Source organism: Castor canadensis, chromosome 7, assembly GCF_047511655.1.
Source record: "Castor canadensis chromosome 7, mCasCan1.hap1v2, whole genome shotgun sequence".
In the NCBI taxonomy this organism is placed as follows: Eukaryota; Metazoa; Chordata; class Mammalia; order Rodentia; family Castoridae; genus Castor; species Castor canadensis.
The window spans coordinates 4,281,905-4,306,597 of NC_133392.1; the positions used below are offsets into that span (position 1 = coordinate 4,281,905).

At 47.5% G+C, this 24,693-nt stretch overlaps 1 long non-coding RNA gene across 3 annotated transcripts; it reads left to right on the forward strand.

The window, feature by feature from the left end:
• The first annotated feature begins 1,868 nt into the window (after positions 1–1,868).
• On the forward strand, positions 1,869–24,693 carry LOC141424730 (uncharacterized). Of its 3 annotated transcripts, XR_012449590.1 has the most exons (6): positions 1,869–2,532; positions 4,245–4,512; positions 7,784–7,870; positions 8,660–8,758; positions 9,054–9,137; positions 15,258–24,693. It is a non-coding gene; the product is annotated as an uncharacterized lncRNA (long non-coding RNA). The 3 variants fall into 3 exon arrangements; XR_012449589.1 differs by lacking the exon at positions 9,054–9,137 and having other exon boundaries at positions 7,726–7,870; XR_012449588.1 differs by lacking the exon at positions 9,054–9,137.

Below are 24,693 nucleotides of genomic sequence, written 5' to 3' on the forward strand. Positions count from 1 at the left end.
ATGAAAGGTAGGTGCTTGTGATTTCCAAGTATTTAATATGCCTCCTCCCTCTCTCTGCAATGGGTACCAGTTCTCACCATGGTGGCACAGGGCAGACCATTCTGCAAAGGGGAGCTCCAGGTGGGTGGCTTGGAGCTTCACTCCATCCTGGGCAGCATAGTGGCCCTCCTCGTGACCTGTCTCTGAGCCTGGCATCCTCTCATGGAGGTGACAGGAACTGGGGCGAGAGGACTTTTACTGATAGAAATATCAAGAATGAGGTGATGGAGCAAATTGAGAAATTAAATTGTAATAAATTACTGAGGCCAGATGGTATTCATCTGAGAGCTGTAGAGAAACGAAGACCGAAATAGCAAGCAACTAATAACAATATATAATTTAGCCTTTAAAGTGCCAATGGTCACCAAAGGATGGCCCACCACGGAACCGGCATTAGAGAGTAATCACAGGCCACAGTTCGTGTGTGAGCTTTTTAATTACTTTGCAGTTGACGCCTCAAACCCATGACATACACAGAAATGCCCCTGAGTTGGTGTGTTAATAGCTTGGAAGAGATGATAAATGTTTGTACGGAAACCATGCCAAATTATTTATGTCGGGAAGGAAAAAGAAACAAAACAGAAACTTGGCAACCTCACTGAAGTTCAGAGTAGAAAAAGTATTCACGATATTTCTATTCACAGAGGCCAAAAGGAGCCAGAGGGGAGCCACACCTGGAACAGTCTGGCTCCAACCCTCATCCGTCATGCCCCCGGTCTTGAGTGTGTCTTCTTTTCTGGCAAATTCTTATTCTTGTTGCAGAGCTATCTAATATCCTGGACTAATTTGAAAAACAAATACATGAAAATATCTTTAATGTTCAAACAAATTGGGTGAAAATTATTGCAACAAATATGACCAAGAATAAACCTTAATGTGCAAAAAAGGCAGTTACAGATCAGCAAGAAAATCTGAATATTCCACTCAATAAGTGGGCAAAGTACATAAATAATTCACTAAAAAAGAAAACACAGGTAACTAATAAGCAAGAGGGAAAATGCCCATCCTCAACTGGATATCAAAAAAATGTAAATGTGAACAAATTCTAAGATACAATTTTCTAAGGCTGATGTTAGGAAAACACTAAGGGTAATATCCCCTGTGGCCAGTGGGTACTGGGGAAAATGTAAATCACCACGAACTTGAGTGGACACTTAACAGGGCGTTCCAAGAGCCTGAAAGTGCTGCTGTAGTTTAGCTCAGGTTGTGAGGAAACCCAAGGATGGAAAGAGGTGATCCCAAGGGCAGGGTGTGCATTATATACAAAGCTCTCTTCACATGAGCACAAAGTGCCATCTATCCAAGGGGTGCAATAGTAGTCAGTCTTTTCAAATACTAAGTGAAGTGGAAAACAAACAAAACAACAGCAAAAAACCCAAAGAATGTTAAAAAGTTCTACGTGGTTGAAAAGTTGAAAGACTTCAACTGAGGTAGTCGTGGTGGGTATCTCTCGGTGGTCAATTTACAGATGAGCCTTTTTTCTTCTCTACAGATTTTTGAGCACTTACTATTCTTGAATGTCAGGAGTAGGTCACTTTGGCCCTAAGAAGATCAGTTTGACCCACCAACTCTGAAGCTTTTTTTTCTCCACTTTCTAAAGCACATTAAACCATATGCTTAATGTAGTACTTCAACTCTGAGATTCGATTGTTACCTAAGTCACAGCACAACCAGCCACCGAGCCTCACTACTGTATTTAATCAGTAGGATTTTCACTCCCACATAAGCAAATGCTTACTGTCAGTGCTCTGAGTCATGCTTCAAGTGTGTTATTTCGTTTATCCATGCCGTGCAATCAAGGGCTATTCTTATTTCGTGGATGTGCACATTGAGGTTTGAAGAGCAAGCTGACTGACTGGGGCTCGCTGGCAGGGCTGCCTCTGTGCAATTCTTGGTCCAGAGTTGGGCACTGCCACCTGCCCAGCGTGTGGGACAGCCAGGATTCCAGACAGTGAGCACAGTGTTAACAGTCAGCAATGCAAAGAAAAGGAGAACGCCAAGTGTGTGAAATGTGCCTAGTTTCACACCATTTTGAGAAGCATCACATGGCAACAGTGCAGTGTGTTTGCACACATAATTGTGAAACTTGCAGTGCAAACCGAGAGCTGGGGTTTCTCCATGAAGCCCCATCTGTGCTTCCTCAGCATGCTTGCTGAACAAGAAGAAGGAACCCACAGCCAAGCAAAATCGGGCATGGGCACAAAGGATGCCTGGATCCTGCAGAACACGCGGAGTCTCCACCACCCAACCTTTAAAACTAAGCTCTTCAGGATTTCCCAGAAGCACTCAGCTTTGAGCACAAGCTGACCACACACCAGCAGCAGCAGGACAGCTGCATGCTTCCTTCCCAGATCCCAACCCTGGTCACTGCCCAACTCTGGACGTGAGGCAGGACACTGCCCAATGCAGTCAGCCTCCAGCTCACTGATCAGTACAGCCGGCAGGTGTCTTCAATGCCAAGTTCTCCCTGCTGCTGCCCTTCCCATCTGAAAGGTAAGCACACAACTAGTTAACTCCCCTTTCTTTCTCCTTTTCTCACCGACTCCGCTTGAGGCAATTACAGCAATCCTGCATTTGTCAATCACATTCATTCGTGCATGGTTTCCTGAAATAATTATCAGGTGAGTGGCATCTCTGTGTCTTGAGAGCTGGCTTGGAAACCACAAGCCCCAGAGTATTAATTACTGAGTGCAAAAATTTGCAGAGAAGCAAGTCTTTTAATGGTAGAACTGACGTAACATGATTGTTTTGATTTTTTTTACTAACATGACAATCATTGCTGTCCCCCTGGTCATCACCACAGATCAGCTCGAATTATCTGGGGAGGCCATTACCAAGCCGGGTACCATTTGATAAAATGAGCGCATGCTTCCTGGCACAGTGTTTGTTGATTTTCAGAGCACAGCAAAGCCTGAGAGTCAACAACGGGAATGAAAGTGGACCCTGCCAAAGCAAGCCAGAGAACACGCTTGGCGTGGCGGAGCGAGGCTTTGGTGGTTCCATTTTGCTGGAAGAATCACTTTTAAGAGGATGTCTTTTCATTCCTTGGAGCTGTGCTGTTCTCTGCAGGCCCTCATGCTTCTTTTCAGGGGATGGAGGACATCAGCATTTTGTCAAAAAATTTCACATTAAAGGTAGATCACACCTTTTCTAGAGGCACAGTTCATGCATGTTATGAAAACCTGTATGTCACAATACTCAGACCCCAGTAAGGGAGAAAGGAGCTGTTTCTTGGTTTGTGTGTTCCCCTCTTGAATCGGAATCCACTTGCTGCAGAAAATTGAGGAAGAAACATTAAAAGAAGCAGATTCCAAATTGGATGGAGGGCGGAGGGCAGAGGGCGGAGGGCAGATGGATTACTGTCACAATCACCATTTTCTTCCCTGATTTCTGCTTCATCACCTTATGCAACAGAGTTCCTCAGAAGGACACTGTTCTCTCTCTCACTCTCCCATTCAGCATCTCTCTCTCTCTGTCTCTCTCTCTGTCTCTCGGACTTTTATTCCCTGGGTGCTAATTTCACTTTTCAGAGAATCTGAACCCTGTTTGACTGGTCCCTAGGTGCTTCCCCAAATGTCTGCACTCTACGGCCTTTTCTTGAGTTTTCGTTTTTAAGGAGCAGTTACCAGAATAAGAAGCAAGGAGGACTCCAGGGTGTGCAGAAAGGGCTCCCTCTGGCATGGGAACTGCCATGCAGGGGCTGGTTCCTGCAGCAGTGTCCCTCCATTTCACTCCAGCAGGAGGGGCCAGGACCTGTGAGCCCCACCCTAGCCCCAACTGCCCAACACCTTCTCCTCCCACACATAGCAATCTCATTTGTCGTTAGGATGAAAGGCATGATTCCCATTTTATGGTCTTTTGTCTTGCTTTTGGAACTTCAGCACAATTCAAACCTTTATTTGTCAAATGTGGGGATTTTTACTGGGAGAAAAATAACCATTTTTCAGTCTGTACATTGCTTGCTAGGGGAGAGCTGCTTCCATCGGTCAACCAGTGCTTCCGCTGAAGTCCTCAAGCTCAGTCACATCACCCATCAGGCCCACCTGGGGTTTAATGGTAACCAAAGGTGCTGCTGTTCCTTGGGCAAAATGCCCAGTGACTTCATTGGTGGCACATTTGCCCAGATGGTCAGAGAGAATTCTTACTGAAAGGTGGGCACAGTAGCCGAGCCATCCCCAACTTCACCTTTCCTTTCTCGCATTCAGTTCACAGATCCTGCTCTTTCTGCAGAAGAAGAGATGGAAGAATCGACATTGTAGCAGATTGAAGACACCCACAGAAAACCTGCTATGTGTGAATTCAGAAGGCACCTAATGGGGGTCCCGAAAATTCCTTTCCAGTCAGAATGGCAACACTACCCAGCAGTCGGGGGGGCTCTGACATCGAAGCCAGTGTCCATCCTAACAAACGTTCCAAGAGGCCTGAGAGACACAGAGTAGAATCAAGAACTTCATTCTGGAAGCTGGAGGTCAGGTGAGCACCCCCTGGAGCCAAATGCAAGGTGTTCTAAGCCTGTGGTGTGCTTTCATAGAAGCAGTTATTATTGGATCCTGTGTGTGACCAGACACGGGTGTTGCGACTCTGAGCTCTGAGTCTTGGCGCAAGCATGGCCCAGCAATGCATATTTGGCACCCAAGGACACCTCATCACGACACTAGGGAGAGCAGATTGTGCTGTAAGGACTGGGCACATAGTTGAAGTAAAACTCGCCTATCTGTGTGACCGAGAGTGTCTGTCTGGTGACCATCCAAGACTCTCTAGCAAGGAGCCAAGGAGAAGCAGGAGAGAAGCAGGAGGTATTAGCATATTTGTCTGGGCCTGACAAAGGGCTCCCTCCTTCCTCTCTGTGAGCCAGCCACACTGGACAGGAAGCCAGTGATCTCCCTGCCTGGGCAGGGTCACTGCGACCTATGTCCTGGGCAGGGAAAGTATAGCCCAGATCTGGAACCCAGTCCCGGGGACAGAAGTGGTGTACTCCAGGCTAAGCCTCCACCCTGCCCTGCTCAGAAGTAGGGAGCTGGCCCAGGAGAATTGACTAAGAGGGCTTGAGTGGGGAATGGGGTGCCAGGAAGTTTCAGGTCAGGATCTGCCCTGCACCTGCTCCCCCAGCTGGGCCCTAGTTCAAAGGCATGTCACCTAGAAGGGACACCTTGCCCTCAGTGTACACAGTGCTCTATGGCAGCTCTGGCCAAACCTCTGTCATAGTAGAACATTCCTATACAAGCAGGCTTCTCCAAGGAAGAAGCACTCTGGCTTGCCTTCTTCCTGACCAGGCCAGGTGCTGTGTGGAGTAGAGAGACTTCATCAGGTACCTGCTATTGTGTGCCAGCCTCTTCTCGGCACACCTGGCCTGCAGAGAATGCCTGGTTAACATTTGTGAATGAGTCAAGTTTCCACTGTCAGGATGGAGTCCAGTGGCCAGAAATGTGATGGCAATGTAGCCACTGATCACTCTCCTGCCTGGCTTCCTCAGTCACAAGTCCTTGAAGTATGTGCAGGGCATGCGTCCTGGGCAAAATTAACAGGTGCACGGTGGCCTGGTAGACGTGGATGTATTTGCCCACATTGAAAAGATGAAAATTTAGCAATCTTATGAATTTGCCTCTGTGACACGCAAGTGTAAATCATCGATCTGTGGGAAAGGTGAGTGTACTTCTGGGCATAGGCCAGACAACACCTGTGCGCAACTCTGCCTGGGAAGTCAAGAGTGCAGGGAGCAGCTCTGAAAAACACCAGCATACGGGGAGCTTTGTAACAATAGCCTCATCCAGAGCCACTCAGCACGAGATGGGAGCGTCCCTGCTGTGCGCTTTACTGAGGCTGGCTAAGGGAGAGGTGGTGTGAGCATAAAATATGCACCAGCCTCCAAAGACCTCATGTGGAATCAAGGGAAAACCACTCATTAATAAGTTTTATATTGATTACATTTTGACATGATAATAAAATTAGCCTACATTGGAAGAAATAAGTATAAATTTAATTGTGCCTGATTCTTTTATCCTTTTTAGCGACTTAAAAATATGAAAGTATGCCAGGTGTGGTGACACACAACTGGGGTCCTAGCTTCTTGGGAGTTGGAAATCAAAAGGACCAAAATTCAAGCCTAGCCCAGTCAAAAGGTTCAGGAGACCTCATCTTAACCAGAGGCCTGGTGCAGAAGTATGTAAATAGGAGGATTGCAGTCCAGGGTGACATGGGCATAAACATTGAAGATCTATCTCAAAAAATCATAACCAAAGCAAAAGACTGGGGGGGGGGAGGCTCAAGCAGTACTTGCTAGAACCTATGTAGGAAGTGGAAGACCCTGAGTTCAAACCCCAATACTGAGGAAAAAATTACATGAGTGGCTTACATCATCATGAGTTTTTTTGAGACAGGGTCTTGTTCTGTATCCCAGGCTGGCCTCACACTTGTGACCCTCCTGCCATAGCCTCTGAGTGCTGAGATTACAGGCGTGGCCGCCACACCCAGCTTCACCACATCTTTTTATTGGACAATGCTGGCTGTAGTTGTGAGCCCTTGCTTTCCGGCTTAACCATGGCCTCATTCAGTCCTGACTTAGAGAAGGAAGGAGCCCTATTCTCTGGACACAGCACAGAGAGCTCAGGCCCAGAGACCTGCGGGCGCCCTTGTGCCAGCAGTCAGGGAATGCAGGGGCTTCTTTCTGATAACGATGCAGAGGAAGTAACAGATCAGAACGGAGTCCTCTGGGGTCCTGGTCAGAATCTGCCTGTGAAGGCTTTTGACATCTTGAGCAGTTCTGGACTGACCACTGCTCAGGCTACATCTGTCTCAGTCTTTAGTGAGAGACCAAAGTATAAGCCTTCAGGATGTCAGCACAAAGGAATGCTGTTGGTAATGAGAAACTGGCCACACAGCCACCTGAATTCCAGCGAGCCAAAGCTCTTTTAAAATCCCTACCTGCTCATGTCTTAAGAAACCAAATTTTCAAGGTTCAAGTCTGCAGTTCTAATTGCTTAAGTATATCCAGAGGGTGTTGTGCAGAGAGTTTTGGTCTGTGAGTCCTTGTGGAAAAAAGGTTGTAGTTCTCTCTCTAATTCAAAATTTTGCCCGACTAATGAAGACCAGGATGAGAACAGATACAGATTAAAGCAGGGGATAGGATTCGCTAGAGGACAGCCCCAGGGTGGTAAATCATGGCCAGCTCCTGTGACCCAAAGAAGCAGCTTGCTAGGTTCCATGCACAGTCCTGCCACAGCCACATGACCTTGACCAAGGTGGGCAGCTGCTCAGAGCTGCAGCTCTGCCTGGAAGTGGAGGTATTAGTGATTGCCTCATGGGGCCTGTGTGGAGGAGGGACCAAGGGGCACCGCAGGCACTGCAGGTCACCAGAAGGCAGCCCTTGCCTGGGGCTTGCTAAAGATTCCATGGGTTGAGTTGTCTGTTATGTACTTCCCTGGGCTCCAAACATCCCAGGACCCATTCTTCTTCCATTCCTTCCTCAGGGGTTGGGGTGACAGGTGCATGAAGAAGTGTCCTTCCTTATGCAATTCAGCAGCACCAGTGACAGCCATCATCTGACCAGGTTCTAGGTGTGTTCTCGGCCTTCTGTGGGATCAGGGTGCCCCCTCACTAAAGAACCTGGGAAAATTTTAGTGCTGCTTTTTACAATCTTCAGGTGTCTTCGGACCCATAGTAATCCCTCACTTTCTCTCTTTTCTCCAGAAAGGTCTCTGATTCTTCCCCAGAATGAGTGATTCGTCTTCCCTTGCTGTCTTTCCAGGCTGGCTTTTCTTCTCACATTAAAGAGCAGCCACCAGCAGCTATAGAAACTGAGAAGCCACTCAAAGGACACAGGCTCCAACCACAGGTAGCCACTGCTGAGGGATTGGGTCAAAACTATGTCCCAGGGCTAGTCCTAGGCAGAGAGGAAAATGCCATGGGTAGCCAGGTGTGCCACCTAGGCAGGTCTCCAAACAGTTTTGCACTCACCAAGTCCTGCTCCAAGAAGGGTGCAGCCTACAACCAGTCTGCAAGAGGCTGGACCAGGTTTCCAGTCAGAGCCCTTTGCTAACTGGTTTAGCCCCTTGGTGCCCTGGCCCAGGCTGTGCCCTGAACTCCTCTGAGGAGCTGAGCTTCCTGGGAGTCCACAGCTCCAGACCACACTGAGGCCTTCAGTCTCTCTCATGTGCCCCAGTACCTGCCTTTCCAGGCTGCCATCAACACTGCTCAGAATGACCCCAGAGCTGCATTTTATCTTAATTCCAAAATTCAATTTTTTTTCAGTACTGCAGCTTGAACTCAGGGCCTCACACTTGCAAGGCAGGTGCTCTACCATGGAGCCACACCTCCAACCTTTTTGCTTTAGTTTTTTTCACATAGGGTCTCTCTCACCTTTATGCCCAGGCCAGCCTTCACAGCGATCCTCCTGTTTACACTTTCCACATAGCTGGGGTGACAGGCGTGTGCCACGCACACAGCCATTGGATGAGATGCTATTCCAGAACTTTTTGTTGGGCTGAACTTGAACTGCTCTCATCTGGATCTCTGCCTCCTGAGTAGCTAGGATTACAAACATGAGCCACCATACAGGGCATTAAAACTCTACCTTTAAAAATCTCTAGGTCAGTTTTGTGCCTACCTCTGCTTATTTCACCAGGTTGCCTTCCAACAGCTACCCTCATTCAGAAGGAAGGCAGACAAGAGCTTCAGATTCTGTGAAGCACCCAAGACCTGCAGGAAGCACTCAGAACAGTCTGTGAGTACTTCCGGTATAACTTTTGAGCCAGCAACCAGTGCCCAGGTATCTCTCCAGCAACCAGAATCTCTGTTCACAAGCATTTGTTTCATACTTATGTGAGCTTTGTGATCTCTCTCTTTATACACCAGACCTTTCTTCCCAGGCAGACCAATGTCCTCTGTGGGAAGACACCATGTGTTTTGATATTGTTTCACTCCTGGACATGGAGTTTAGATCTTCTTTTGTTGGAGAGGAGAGGGAAAGTGGCTGTGCTGGAGATGGAGGGGACAGGATGTGCCTGGTTTCCCTGCAGGGACATGTGTAAAGTCACCAAACTTCTGAGTCTCTTCACTAACCTGGGAATGATCTCCAGATTGGCCTTGGGACCAAAGGGATGGTAAGTGGGTAGAAAAGCTCATAAATTGTAATATCTAAATTAAGTGACATACCGGGGACAGCGAGAACCCAGTTCTTTGTCCCATCTTAAGACTGTAAGATTTTTCTGCCTCTCAAAAGCTGTTTCCCCAAGAAACTCTTCTCAGAGGAGCTTAACATGTGCTCTGGAGCTGGTCTGAGTGGGGACCAGGAGCCTGAGGGCACATGGTCTCTGAGGTACAACTGAAGGGAAGTCTAAAGATGGAACAGATACCATACCTGGCTGAGCCCTTTCCCAGGTGATCTGCTTGTCCAGGACAGGAAGCTGCTCACGAAGCACAGGACCCCATCCCCTGCTGGTCAGGATAGGCTCAGGGGGTGTGAATTTCCTCACCCTCCAGGGTCAGCACACACATTGGGAAGGGTGCATGAGATTCCACAGTGCCTTGTGTAGTAGTGGCCAAAAGTGAGGGATACCAGCTGCAGATAAGGATGGGGCTGCCAGGCCTCCCCATGGATGTGAGAAGGATAAAGGAAGTGTCCATTTTGTCACACAGTAATGGTGCCATAGCTCGGGTCTTAGAGGAAAACCATCTCAGGATGGTTTTCCAAGTATGCTCATCAGATGAGGAGAGCAAAACAACAGGCGGGACAAACAGGAGATAAGAGAGGAAACCAAAAAGGATTTAGAAGTAAGTAGTCATGAGAGCCTGCGAGAGATGAACAAAAGACTGGTAAACATGGACCAAGAGCAGGAAGTTATGACGAAAGACCAGATGACTACAAAACAAGATGAAAACAATATGAAAGATGAAACCAACGAGACTGTGAAAATGGAAGGTTATGGAGAATCTCAATGGGTACCTACATGGTTCATGAGATACTATTGAGAAATAATTAAGTCAAGGACAGAACCAAGAAAACGACATGGAATCAGAGACAAAAAAAATATAAGAAATAGTTCGGGGGAGCGAAAGAAGACCCGATGTGCATCCTTGATGAGATCCAGAGAGAGAAGAAAGATAAAATAATAGTGACGCATTAGAACTGATGAGAGCTGTGAGAATGTTCCAGAACCAAAACAGATTTAAACATCCAATCAAATGCCAAGCAGGATCAGTTTTTAAAAAAGAAGCCATGCTTAGAGAGAGAAGGCTGGAGGCAGCCAGAGGAAAAAGAGACGGCCTGTGAAGTTACCACAGTCAGGCTGGTGGCAAACGGATTGCTCACCAGCCTCCACTGACACCGGGGCACACAGAGAGAACTCATTAGGAACCTATAATTCTGTATCACTCATTAAAGAATGAGGTTAGATTAGGATATTTTCAGTCAGACAAAGAACCAGAAGAAAAAAAGAAAGAAAGAAAAACATGGAAAAAGAAGGACTGAAAAATCAAAAAATGAAAGCTGAACAGAAAAAGAAAACAAGTAAATAAATAAATATATTTTGGGGAAAAATTTAATGCTGACATTAATATTTTCATAATAATAAAATGATAACAAAATTATTCATTTTAGGTGTATATTAATGACTTAATACTTGTGTCTTCCTGAAGTTCATTTGTTGAAGTCCTGACCACCACCAGTGTGACTGTACTTGGAGACGGGTCAGCTAGGGAAGTAATTAAATGAGACTGAAGGTTAGGGCCCCAGTCCAGTGGGATCGGTGGCTTCATGAGAAGAGGCATGGGAACATACTCTCCCTTCCTCTGCAAGCACACAGAAGAAAATCTTGGGACCTCACAAGGTGGTAGCCATCTATAAGACAGGAAGTGAGTCCTCACCAGCAACAGCCCGGTCTGACTTTGATCAGGGATGTCAGCCTCCAGAGCTAGGAAAAAAAAAATACCTAAGGCTTACACTTCCTGTTGGTGCCATTTTGTTATGGCAGCCTGAGCTCACCAAACAAAAATGTATCAATAAGCCCATAATAAACTCCAGGCAATAATATAGGAGTCAGGAGATGATTCTAGATGAAATAAAGGTGTGCTGGGATTTTGTTCATCAAATTTAGTCTTTGCTATAACATGAATATCAAAATACTTTAAGGTTTACCATTAAACTATTAGAAATAAAAGGTATCACTCCCCATCCAATAAAGAGAAAAGAAGATTGAGTGAACAAGCAACCACGTGACACACTTTGGGAAGATGCATGGATAACACCATGACTGCTTGGAAATAATAGTGGTGTGAAAATAAAGTATCTGACTTTAAGGACATCACCACGCCAAACACCCCGCTCCCAAACAACCAGTGTCTTTGCACAAGGTCAAGGTAAGCATGAGTCTACCTATTCTCCTATTGCTTGGCTACTGGGAAAAACAAATCTTTATGAGCTAACTCCAACCGCCATGGAAGACATCATAACATCCGCTGACGTTTGTGTCCCATTTGACTATTCAAAGTTTATTTTCTCTTCAACCTTTTTTTAAAAATTTGTTTTCTTAACTATTGGCTATATGACTTCAGGAAGGTAACTGTACTTCCTTATGGCTCTGTCTATAAAATTATCCGAATGCTCTATAAAGATATGTTAATGTTTTAGGATTAAATGAGTGTGTGTATATCTGCCTGTGTGTGTGTGTGTGTGTGTGTGTGTGTGTGTGTGTGTGTGTGTGTGTGTGGAGATGTGTATTACTCAGATTGGGAACATACAGAGCTTTGGGAGATTCAGTCAATGTAGCTATGACCGTCACCAACATCTCAAGGGTGAGTGTTGCAAGCTATCTCACATGACAGGGCCGGATGGAGAATGATCAGTGATGACACGTGTCCGCTGAACCTGGAAAAGAACAGGAGACACAGGCTGGGATTGACCTAAGAAGAGGCATGTCAGGGTCTTTATCATGCACCTAAGGAGACAGACAAATAAGCAGGAAATAAAGGAACGCATCTGTGGAAGGAGGGTGGAGGACTTGTAAAGACACAGCGCCCCATCACTGGCTGGAACAAAGTCACAGAGTTGAGTGCACATCACGATCCTCCCCAGGTAGCATGCAGTGAGCATAGCCACCCTGCCACCCCCAGGGTCAAGGGGCAGGAGCCAAAAGCTCTATTAAGTTTCACAAGGGTGATTTCATGAAGGGAAAGGGAGAAGTAAAGGCACCAACTGAAGAATGAGGGTGTGCATACCTTATGTGTCCACGGTCAGACAGCCAGGCCCCCCTGTGGCCTGCAAGAGCCCAGTCTGAAGTTTCTGCATGTTGGAACCTGGATCTTGAAATAGCCATGTTTGCTTCATATGAGTGGCGAGCCCCACTGGGAGAAAAACCCCAGAATACCAAACCTCCTTTGCACAGCAGGAATCACCTGAGTCACCGTGGGGGGTGCAGAGTCCAGTCATTGAATTGTCCACTGTATCTGAGAAAGGGAGACACAGCAGAAGCTGTGGGCAGCTCCCTGTTGGTGTTGCTCCTGAAGAGCCAGGCAGCACCTCACATGACTCCCAGGTAACAGTCAACCACCATGCAGCCCTGCTGGCCCTCACCAGAACAGCCATCCCAGGCAAACCCCGTGCTAAACTCTGCTAGGAGAACACAGTGGGACAGCCTTGCTCAGCCTCTGCTAAAGACTAAGGTTCCAACAGATGCAGAAGGAGGTGGATTACAGGTTGTTAAGATGGTGCCAGCTGTGGTGATACTCAGAAGGCTCAGCCAGGAGGAACATGAGTTTGGAGCCAGCAAGGGCTACATAGCAAGGTCAAGGCCAACCTGGACTACAGAGCAAGACTCTGTCTTTAAAAAAAAAAAAGGGTGTGTGTGAGCTTGTCACTAAAAGGTGACAATGTACTTTCTTTCATGAACTTTGGGGAGAATCAGTCTGATTAGGTCAACTCATACTATAATGTAAACAATAGCCCCAAACAACTGTGTTGTGCATATCAAGAGATCACTCCTTTTTTGTTGTTGAATTGTGTTCTCCCACATGGATGGGCCCCAGTTTATTTGTCGATTACTAGATCGTTAAATTAGTTCCAGATTTTTGTCCTTACATATAAAACTAAATCTTGCAGATTTCTGTTTTTGAAAAAAATATCTTAAAGCTATGAGAAAGCAGCAGTCCGGTCACCCTATCTGATATGCCTAGTTGCAAGCTCCCACCATCGCCTCCCGCCCACACATACCAGGGCTCCACGCAGGGTCTACTTGAAGCCTAGTTAGGTCTGCTTTTGCTGTGACTATGAGACATTCACTCTGGAATTCAGTCTTGGACCAGAACCTTTCCCCAGAACTGGCTCCTGTTGAAGCCGAGCAAATAGGAGGCTACCACCCAGGCAAAGCCAAAGGGGGTTGGTCATCCATGGTCTTTCACGGTTGCTGTGAAGTTTGTGCGGCTGTGAAAATAGGCCAGGACACATTCTGAACAGTGAACCAGACTTGATGAATCCAAATGTTGTTTGGTATGGCTCAGCTCCTGGGAAGCCTGCACTGCCACTCTCAGCCAGTGTGACTCAGTTTCCTCACACCAAAGCCATCCCACCTGCCAGACTTCCTGGTGCCAGTTGTGCCTCTTGTTCATACTAGGGCTGCCCACTGTTTTCACACGCTGTCACGACGGACATCCCAGGCTGCATGCTCTGTCCTCACTAGGGACCAGGCTCAGTCTCAGTCAGAACTCCTCCCATGGATCAGACTCACCCATCCCCACAAGGAGCCAGGAAAAGGTTCCAGGCAGGCTGTTCTACCTTAGCATGGATAGTAGGCATCAGAGCCACTGCAAACAGGGCTGTGTGCCTTTAAGAAGCAGAAATTAATGCAAAGCTTATTACAATCCTGGTGGTTGCTAACGCTCTCTCTCTTCCACTGCCCAAGTGTCTGAATTTCAGCTTCAGACGAGTGTGGCCTGCTGGGATTTGAGCTGCCAGTTTAATTAGTGTTCAGTAATTTCAATAATGAGTGACAATTCATCGGGGCTTTTAGGTTGGTCTTCTGTTCAGAAGCAAATCAATAATCCACAGTTTTTCCCCTTCTTTAAAGACAAGAAAGTGGCATATGAGTTACAACGGATGAGAGAGAGTAAATGAGGAAAGGCTCGAGTCCCTCAGTAACTTGAGAGGCAATTGTCTTTAATGGTGTGGACAGCCTCCCTGGTTTGTTGATGTTATTGGAGGAGCAGAAAGGTCATTAGTAGCTGGAAAGAGGCTCTCGGATCCTCACAGTAAACAGTTTGCCCCGGCTGTAACCATAGTGATTTGGGTAAATGAACACAGGTATACGGATTACTACTGTATTCCCCAGGCTGCCTGTATTATTGCCTCTGAAGATATAAAAACAATTGAGGCTAATTGTATGAGAGTGAGTTTATTACAAACATAAATGGAAAGGGAAAAAGAAAACCAGACATGTTCTTCCAAGGGCGCCTCCATCCATATCTGTAATCTGCACTGCCACTGGTACCAGGCCACTGCTAGCTTGTCCCGGTTGTCTATGGGAAGACACCATGCATGGGACTAGGTGTTGGAGTTTGGAGATCTGGTTGTAAGTGGGTTGTCATCAGACTCCGAAGTGCAATCAGGACTCGACTCGGCAATTACTTTTTTGCTGCTGGTGGCTGCACAGAGCAGAGGTGCTTCAAAGCCAAGGAAATGCATTTATCTCAGCTAAGGCGTCGGGGTGTGCGCCTCTCCCCAGCCAGTGGCTGTAAAGTTACCTGCATTGCAGCGGGTACCCTGCCCGCCAGTCGGTGGGAGCTGCGGCTTTTTTGTAAACCCGCGTGCTCTCTTTTGTTGCAGCTACAAAGACTCTGTCTTCATAAGGTGTTGTGATTTGCAGTATACAAACCCATTAAAAAAACACAAATGAAATCCCCAGCTGGGAAGGTCAAGTCTAATGAGGTGGGCTGTTGTGAGAAGTGGTGGCTCACAGCTTCCCCCATGTAGGCCAGAGGTGCTCCAAGTGAACAGCTGCTTATAATTATTATCATCTGACACTTTTCAGTCACCTCCGGTGCTATTTTTTTCTCACAAGAGAACAGATTAATTGTATATCAACTGATATACATAAAAAAGGGTTTGATAGAAGGCTTAATAAAGTAACATTAAATAGGCAATCCCACTGAAATTCTAATGTGTACATTCTTAATTAAATTCCCTTGTACTGTACAGTAATTCAGGTGCATCCTGTTTCTCTTTGCACCCACAGAATGGGAGGCCTGGAAGGATGGCAGATGCACAAGGAAATCACTTTCCTCCTTCAAGCCAGCACAGACAGGAGAAGACTGAGCAGAAAGAGAGCGAAAGACAACTGGCAAGGTGGTGCTGAACCACTGTTGGGATCTACGTCTACACAGACCCTGAGGACTCTATACTAAAGAGCCTGCTCCATCCTCCCTGCCAGAATTCCCCTAGCCATTCTGTGCCAGGTGAGAAGTCACTGCCACATTTACATGAAGATATTAGTATAAGAATCTGAGAGAGAGGAAAAAGAAAAGGCGGAGGAGGAAGGAGAAAGGGGAGGACAAAGAGAAGGAAGAAGAGGAGGAGGGAGAGGAGTACAGGGGAGCAGAACTGTTGTGACAATGATGAGAAGGAGCAGATGGAAACAGAAGAGATGAAGAAGGATGAGGAGGTGAAGGGGAGGAAGGAGATTATGGAGTAGGAGAAGGAAAGGAATTAGGTGGGGGCATGCTCAATGCCCTGGGCTCACTCTGGAGAGTAACTGAGCCAGAGTAGAGTAAGTATGTGTTAAAAGCCAACAGGAAGAGGCAATGATGCAGGTGTAATTCATTGACTGCCACTCAGCCCTGGAGTGACTCACTGTGAGCCTGCACCTCAGGCTGCTCCCCTAACTGCTCCAAGTTGCTGTGGTGGGGATATTGAAGATTTTCTTTGCAGGTCTGAACAGTAACTCTTCTGCTACAAGGGCCAACAGAAATAAAACAAGGCAGTTGAGGTATACGCGTTTGTTCAAAATAACTGCATGGCTGTGACCATGGCATTGAGAAAGACAGAAGCTATTGCTTAGTTCTCTAGATCACAGGATCCTGTTGGGTCATGTACAGGTCTACACGATGACATGAGAAGTAAGAATATTAAAACTCCAGACCAAACACCCTGCTTCATATATCCCTTTTACATGGCTGAGGTGACTTTCCCAGCTGTCAGAGTGGGTCTGAGGGCAGCCTGGCTGTGGGCAGGAGGCTGAATCCTGACAACCTTCCCTTTGCTTCTCCATATTAGATGGGCTAACACTGTCTCTTTCCCAGATGGCTCATTGCCTCACACATCTGCTCACCCACCCACCCCATGCCAGGTGCCACCTGAACCCCTGGAAAGGCAATGTGACCTTTGCCCTCACATACTCTACATACTTCTGGTGGACAGGAAGCAGACAGACTGGCACCACAAGGTCCAGCAGCCACAAGAGTGATGGGTGCCTGTGAGGTAAAATCTCAGCCCAGAGTTGAGGGAAGCAGCCTGGCAAATGTGGATGGAGGCCATTCCAGATCCCAGGAAGCCCAAGCACAAAGAACCTGAGCAGAAGGCCTCGGCCTGCAGACAAGAGAGACAGCAGAGGGGCAGCAGAAGTAATGGCATGCGGTGACATTGGCCCCTGGACTCTGTTAGCAGTGCAAGCCCTCTGGAGATATAGGATGGGTGGAAGACTGTGCCATTTTCCCATCAGAAACCAACAGCATAGGGGACCAGCTGTGCAGGGAAGAGTAGAGACTGCAGGAAAGAGGGAGGAGAAGCAGGAGACCCAAAGGGGCTGAAGAAAGATGCTAGCAACTTGACCTAGCCCCCTGGCAGGAGGGAAGACACAACCTTCTGTGTGGGCAGATGAATGAACTGGCTCTTTGGCAAATTTGAGGGCAGCACCCAGAGCTGTGTCCTGAGCCACAGTGGGTGCAAGAAGGAAGTATGGGGGCAATCTCAGGTAGGGATGTCAGGGTACAACAGGAGAGGCCTGTGAGTCACTCACATGACTGAGTGAGACACTGCAGATGTGCTTAGTAAATGCTAATGCAAGAAAAAAAAAGAGTGGGAATGAAAACAGCCCAGCCCAGGACAGTCTGTATTTGGTATTGCTCTGGCAGAGAGTGTCCAGGACACCTGAAAATAGTCACACACAGGGGCATGCACACACATGTTGATATACAGTCACACCTGTGTACACTCATACACAATACACATGCACTTGCCCTCACAACACTACACAAAACTGTATATGCATATCCATTCATGCGCCTGCACAAGTGCACCATGCACACATATGCTATGAGCACACAGCTGCATATACAGCACATCAGAGGCCTATGAAGTCCAGTGCAGGGCATGGAGAAGCACTGAAAGTCTACCTGGGATGCACAATTTATCACAGTCCAAACCCAAGAACACGTCCTACTCAAACATGCTGTGTTCCTTGTCCTGTGGGGACTGAAAGATATTTTCTCCCCATCTGCTCCACAGGAATGGCTACAGCTCACCTGTGCAAGACACACGTGCTGCCCTTAGGCAATGGGCCCAGAGTTGTTCTTTCCTTTGCTGAGACAAGGCAAGGAGTGCTTTGACAATGGACTGTCCTGGGAAAACTTAGTTGGCTTCCTTGTCAGGAGCTAGAGAAGAACCTGCACTGGCTTGCTGTGCCCTGACTGTAGGTTCCATGACAGGTGCTCAGTTTCCCATAGGGTTATATGGCTGGTCACCACCCACTCACAGTGCTATAGCCCTTGACTGGTCAAGGGCTTTATGGACCACGATGGCATCTTGTAGGAGATGCCACAGTGCTTTCCCAGCCACAGCCCTCACAGAAGCACTCCATCCCTAAGATAGCATTGGTTCTCTCTAGTTTACCAGATAAGACCTTCATGGCTAAGATCCCTTCCCATCCCATCCTGAAACCCTAGTTCCTAACCAACTTCCCCCACCATGAGTTTCCTGACCCTTCTGATTGTCTAGGCTGAGCTATGAACTGTTCTCCTAAATGCTTCCTGTGCCTTGGCCCCAGCCACCACTCATCACCACCCATCCCATAAACTTTGTGTTGAAGACAGTCGTGAGCCTACATCTCCAGTATCAGCAGCTGGGCCAATGTCAACATCATACCCAACTGCCTGGTGGAAACCAAAATCACCCATCAGTAGATGTCCCAGATGGACACCTTCATGGAGGAAAATGTGGCACCTTCAGCCAAGAACATGGCTTATTGTAGCTAATATCACTCAGAAAGAATCCAGGCTATAAGTACATCTGAAATTAGAAGATCCTAGAAGCTAGAGGATGCTCAGGTGGCAAATTTAGGTCTAAGTGGCTCTAGAAATCCATCCCTCCAAGGAGCACCCAGTGCACCCTTGACCTTACGGATGTCCTTATCTATTTGCTTTCTACTGCACACGGCACCCACTGCAGGAGGAACCATCTGCCTAATATCTATTGAACTCTTTGGATAGGAAGCTATCCTAAGATAACCGATTTCCTTCTCAGATGCAACTCAAGGAATCCTGGCCAATCCCTGAAAAGAATCATTATTGCTCCATTTTTCAGATGAGGAAAACAAAGCTCAGAAAGAGCAATTAAGATACCTGAAGTTCCCCAACTTGGAGCCTTGACATTAGGCATTGAAGATCTCCAGGACTTTGTTCAGTCTCCCCCTGACTTGAAGCACTTGGAAATATACGGTCCACTTAGCTTCATTATTAAAGTCAATTCTTCATAGCAAAATGGAAGGTACAAAGTGAAAGGGAGAACTTAAAACTCCAAGCCACAAAATGCGTATTTTAAGATGGCTTAAGTGCTACAGAGATGGAAATGGCCAGGGCTGGCTTCGGCTTACAGCTGGCAGGCCTGAGCGGGGGGGAAGAGGAAGAGATCATGGTATCTCCCCATGTATGTCAGCCAGAGGGGATGTACTGTGGCTACAATGTGGTTCCCTGGAACTCATGAAGAATTGCAAGGGGAGGCACACAGGTGTGCTGGGCCCTCCCTGCTGTGACCACTCAAGTCACATTGATTTTTGGTGACCAGTTCAGCCACAATGAAGGCTTTTGTGAGCAAGCCTCACCCCAGCCCTGTGTCTCACAGAGCGAGTTGCCCTTCTAGTCTGACTGCCTTGCTCTTTCACGCAGAGTTCCTTGTCTCAGCAGGATGTGACAGAATCTGTGACCTTCCAAGCAAGCTTGTGGTCATGTTCTCCTGTGAGGCAGAAAGATATGGCAAACACAGGCACTGATGGAGAGCGGGCAGCTCACTCAGATCCGTTCAGCACACACTGGGCACTACTGCCTGGGAGGCAACAGGTGTCTGCATCCTGCAGGGCACTGTGTCTGCTGTGTGAGTGCCTGAGCGCAGTGTCAGCATAAAATTGATGGCAAATGTCTACAGTTGGGACTCCATGATCTCTCCATCAGCCCCGCTCCTGGCTCAGCTGATGTCTGAATGCCCTCCTTAGTAGGACTGTCTACCCCTTGTACTCAGGTTTTCTTCTGGAAGTCAGGAGAATCCAGAGAAGTTTCCAGAAGGAATACCTGAAAGTCAGAACCTGGTCCTGGGTACCTGCAGGATGTTGTCCGCAGAGTGGGGTGGCAGGGTGTGACTTCTGTGCACATATCACAGCATACTGAGCAGGTCACAGAATGAGAACCTGGAGTCTGTGCCTAGCTCCATGTCTTCCAGGCAAGACCTGAATTCTCAGTTTGCTTGTGCTAAAATAAGGGCCGAACAAGACAGCATGTTTCTTCTTCTCTAATGTCATTCTTGCTCCTTCTCCCTCTCCTCCTTGTGGTATCCTGAGCTACAGGCAGCAAGATCCTACTCAGGAAGGGCTCAAGGTAGCCCATGTGGTCTCCAGGCTGGGCCATAGCAGGGGCCCTATGGGTGGGATGGAGCTTGTAGGAGGGGGCAAAAGAGAGGGTCCCTACCAGGGCCATCCCTCTGGGCAGTTTCCATAAAGTTGCTGGGTCCAGTCAGAGGGAAACAGTAAGACCAAGGTGTTTGTTTTAAATATGTGCCCCGAGGGTCGGGAGGCAGGGGCGGTGGTGGGGACACAGCTGGAAGGGAAGGGCAAAAGTCACACAGGCATTTTGCAAACTGTCACTTTAAAATATGGGGTAACCCCCTCAGGCTTCCAGGCAGGGCCAGCCCCCTGCTGATGAGGAAAGAGGACTGTGGAAAAGCAAACCAGCAAGTAAACGGAATTAGACTGGAGCCTGCCTGGGGGACTCACGTTTGTTTTCAAAAAGGGGAGGACCGCTCAGCTAAGACATTTATAATCAGCTTTCTTAAATTTGCACCAAAGCACAATGGAGAGCGTGCAAATGTAAGCTTACGTGACTGTACACACTCTTGTGTACACACAGGCCAAGCTTCCCCTTCACGCTGAGACAGAAAAAAATCTTCCCTGCTTCCCTAGAAATATGGAATTAAAGGATTTTGGTAAACTTTGTGGGATTTGAAAAGTCCAGCGTGTGACCACGAGTCTCCTGGTATCAACTGGCCAGAGTGGGGTCAAGTGATTAAATTTCATGCACCGAGCCGTGCTGGGGTCATGTGCGCAGATCTTAAAGCCCAAATAGTTCATGATTTTTTTTAATATCTGCCAAACAGAACAATGAGACCCTTTTAAATTCCCCAGAGCGCAACTATTAAAGCCACAATTTACAACTGTATGTACATATCATCTAACGTGTTAACCAGGTGTTCCACTGTTATTGTTTGAAATTCTACCTTGGTTTAAATCAAATGAAGAAAAGCCGAAAGTCCAATTAAAATCCCACATTGCCTCTTTATCGAGGGTAGGTGAAAGACATTCATTATAGATTTAATGGCAGAAATCTCATAAAATGCTAGACCATCCCTTTTTTCTTCCTAGTTTCTTATTTCTTGCTTAGATTCTCACAGCTTACTGGCATTTCCTGTTTCTAACTGAAGGAGGGAAAAAAAAGAAACTAGAGTAAATCTGGGAATTTCTGGCTTAATTTTCATAGCATCCTGGACACTCTAGCTGAATTTGACAATTGAGTGTTGTCATGGGATATTAAAATTGTGCAGAGGGCCCGTTTAGACGATTATTTCATAGGCTCTCCCTTAATAAGTTCCAGGTCTGGGTGGAATCTTCCTTGCCAACATGTGTCCATTGTATTTAATAGATCAGTGACAACAAATTTATGTTGCTAAGCTCCAAAAAGTAAACCCAACCCAAATATCTCCTCCAACTGCCTTTGCAGACACTGACCAAGGTAATATGGAATTCAGTTGTCTTCACTTCGTAGTAATTATTTCCAGACTTAAACTGACTGTCTTTGTCTTGGGCCATTTTTCTCATTCCATTTTGATCCTGACGTACTGATATACCTCCTTTGTGTTCGTGGTTTTCTACTAAGAGATCATTGTCACCTCCCTTCCCATGGTCAAATCTTCTGTAGACCTTGTGATCTCTGCAGCTCCTTCATCCCCAACCTTCTCGTTCCCCCTGTGGAGGTTGCTTTGCTACAAAGCAACATTCACCCAATTCCTTCCCATCATATTCCTTTATGAAGATGAAAATAAGGCGGTTTTCTGAAGTCCTAGCTTCACTGTTACAGTGGATAGGATATAGGATAATCCTATAGATCAGATCAATTTTTCTCTTTTCACATAATTTGTGAAAATGGGGAAAAAAGTGTCCATTGCAGCACATCTGTTCTCCTTTACGCCTTATTTAAGAAAATAATCCTTGCCAGATCTTTACCCACCCATAGTAATTACACCAGTTTTACAGATGTGGTTTTTAACAGCTTCATTTTGGCCCCAAATCTTTTATACAATTTGCAATAAATTTGCTTCTTGGCTTGCACTTCATTATAATTTGGCAATAAAGAGAGGGACGTAACAGAATCCATTTCCAGAACTACACCTTCTACTAACATTTTGTTAAACCAGACTTAGAGTAGAAAAGGTTGCTGTCATCGTTACCATGACGACGTGGTACTACGCATGACAGCACTACTACCATGAGTAGAAGCATACACTTCCAACTTTTGCTCTTGACCATTTGACAGTCATCCTCTGATTGCTTTTCTTTATTTCTAATTATCGACTCTCTTTTTGAGCCCCAGCCACGAGAGTGGCTGTTCTGAGTCCTGTATGCAGCCAAGGAGGTTGGGCTTACCCACAGATGGAGGCCAGTCCTACCAAGACCTACTAGGTGGGGCACATAGTGCCAAGTGCCCAGGCTTCATGTGGTCACAGTGCCCTGTGCCTCAGGCAGGCACCAAGAGGTCACAGAAGCCCAGCGAGTAGGTATCAGTCTATGTTCAGGCACCAGCCATGTACTGGATCAAGGTGGAACTAAACACTAAGCCAGCTAAGATCCAGTGAGCCCAGGGGAGCCTTTGTGATGGTGGGCATCACTCAACAGACAGTGTTTTACACCACGAGGTGCTTGTCAAACACTTTTGTCCCTTGGTGGTCATGGCAAACTTTAGTGGAGAATGCTATTGTACCCACCAAGGAGGTGGTTCAGTGGTAGTGTTGAAGCTTTTATGGCTTGGAAGTGTCACACTGTGGCCACAATGGGGCTCGGGTACTTCTTTTGCCTCCAATCTTCCAATTGGAGCCAACCTTGGAATCTCTTGTGAGCTGCACTGGGCTGCAGGGATCCCAGGCCTCCAGAAAGTATGAGTTCCCCATGTGCCTGGGAGTCCCTGAGAATGAGGCCAAGAGAAATAGAAGAAACCCTAAAGACAGCAGACCACAGCCAGAGACTCATGTCACCCAGGCCAGTACAGGTCTCCTTCTCCAGAGTCACAGGACAGGTACACCTGAGCAGTCGAATGTCTTCCCCAAGGAGCCCACAGATTCCTGGGGCCTCACAGGACCTGAGTGGTACTTCCTGCTTTCCCTGAATTTCATCTTCTGTTCTGCACCACACTGATACAAACATGAAAATTAGTTATTTTCCACTAAATGAAACAGAACGAGAGATCGTTCAAGTGAACCAAACTCATGAGAGTTGGCGTTTCCTGAACTGGGTGCACGGAGTGAGAGTTGCCAAGATGGCAACCACTGGAGATGGAACACAGACATCCCCAGGGCTCAGAACCCCGTCTCCACGCTGAAGTCTGGGTCTCCACTCTGCTCTCTTCTCTTTTACACCTCCTCCTTCCCAGGACCAACAACCAACTCCCTCTGCACAGAGTAGGTCCTCAGAAACATGCATGGAATGAATAGGGATCTTACAAATGAACGAATAGAGAGATCACATTTGACCCCATAGAGGGCTTCAGGAAAACGGTTGAAGGAAGACACTTGGAGGACTCCTGAAGGAAGTCTGCAGGAGACAGCCCCCAAAGCAGGCCAGCAATTCAAGCCATAGAAACACAAGAGATGGATGGCAACGGCCATGACTGGTGGGCAACAGGACCGCTCTGTGTGCCCTGCCTCTGAGCCTGCACCCACTCCCTCCTCTTTGTCCTCCCCCTCCTGCTTGGCAAGTCCCAACTCTGATGTCCATAAGGTTTATATCCCTAGTTTACAGAATGAGCAAATAGAGCAGCAAATTCAGGAGTGACCAAGCAGTGAGGCCAAGACGCAGTCCTGGTAAGTCTGACTCCAAAGTCCCATTGAAAGCTTGGTATTTGGGGTGGCTTTTCTCTGACTGAAGGGAGTATTTTGGAGGCAAACATGCAAATTGTCTGCTTGGTCTGTGTTCTCAGAGCCTACTGACTACAGAAAACCTGGCTCCCCAGAGGCAGGTGAAGTTTCAGAGAGAATTCAGGGACCTGACCCACAGAGGTCCTGCACAGACCCAGCCCAGTCCCAGTAAATGAAGGCGCCCTGCAGAAACAGCACATGGGGGAGTGATCACCTCACCAGCTACTCTGGTGGTCCCTTGTGGCAGAATGGGAAAGGCAAGACAGCAGTGTTAGGATCAGATAGGAATTCCATGTTTTCCCAGTCCTGCTACCTAAAGAAAAGCACTTCTCTTCAGGGGCTTCCCTAGAATTCAAAGTCTCCAGAGAAGCGCAGCTAGCCAACAGCTCCACCCCAGAACTGGACTCAGCCTGGGAGCTCCAGGTGGTGACTGTCCCTCCCTCCAGGTCCTGCCTGGGGTCTCTCAGCTCAGGGGTCTGTGCCGCTTCCCAGGTCACCATATCCTGTATTTCCCTGCTGTGCCCAGGGCCTCGACCAGCCCTGTGCCCATCACACACCACAGCCCTGGGTCTTTGGGGTCAATATTCTCCAAGACCCCAAAGACAGGAGCTGTTGGTCAGCAGGAGGCCCACTCCAGGGTCAGTCTGGATTAGGCAGCAGGCCAGTCCCCCTGACACTGGCTTCCTCCAGCTCTGGCGGGCGCTCTCCCTGCCTGGACACAGCGTGGGACCCAGGCGGGCTGTGGGTATCCAGACTGGCACCCAGGCGGGCTGTGGGTATCCAGACTGGCAGAGCACCATGGCTTGCTTTGGGCTGGGAGGGAGGGAAGGAGGGAGGGAGGAAAGCCGCAGCAATCCAGTAATGAATTTAGATCATATTCAGCTGCCTCTGCTACTTAATTCACTTGGTGGCCTTGGCGTTGCCAGCGCTGCGCACAAGGGACCCCGAGTAAATCTCGTCGACTCGGTGTCAATGTCGCCCCGACAACAGGCAGGGGTGCCCCCCGGCCC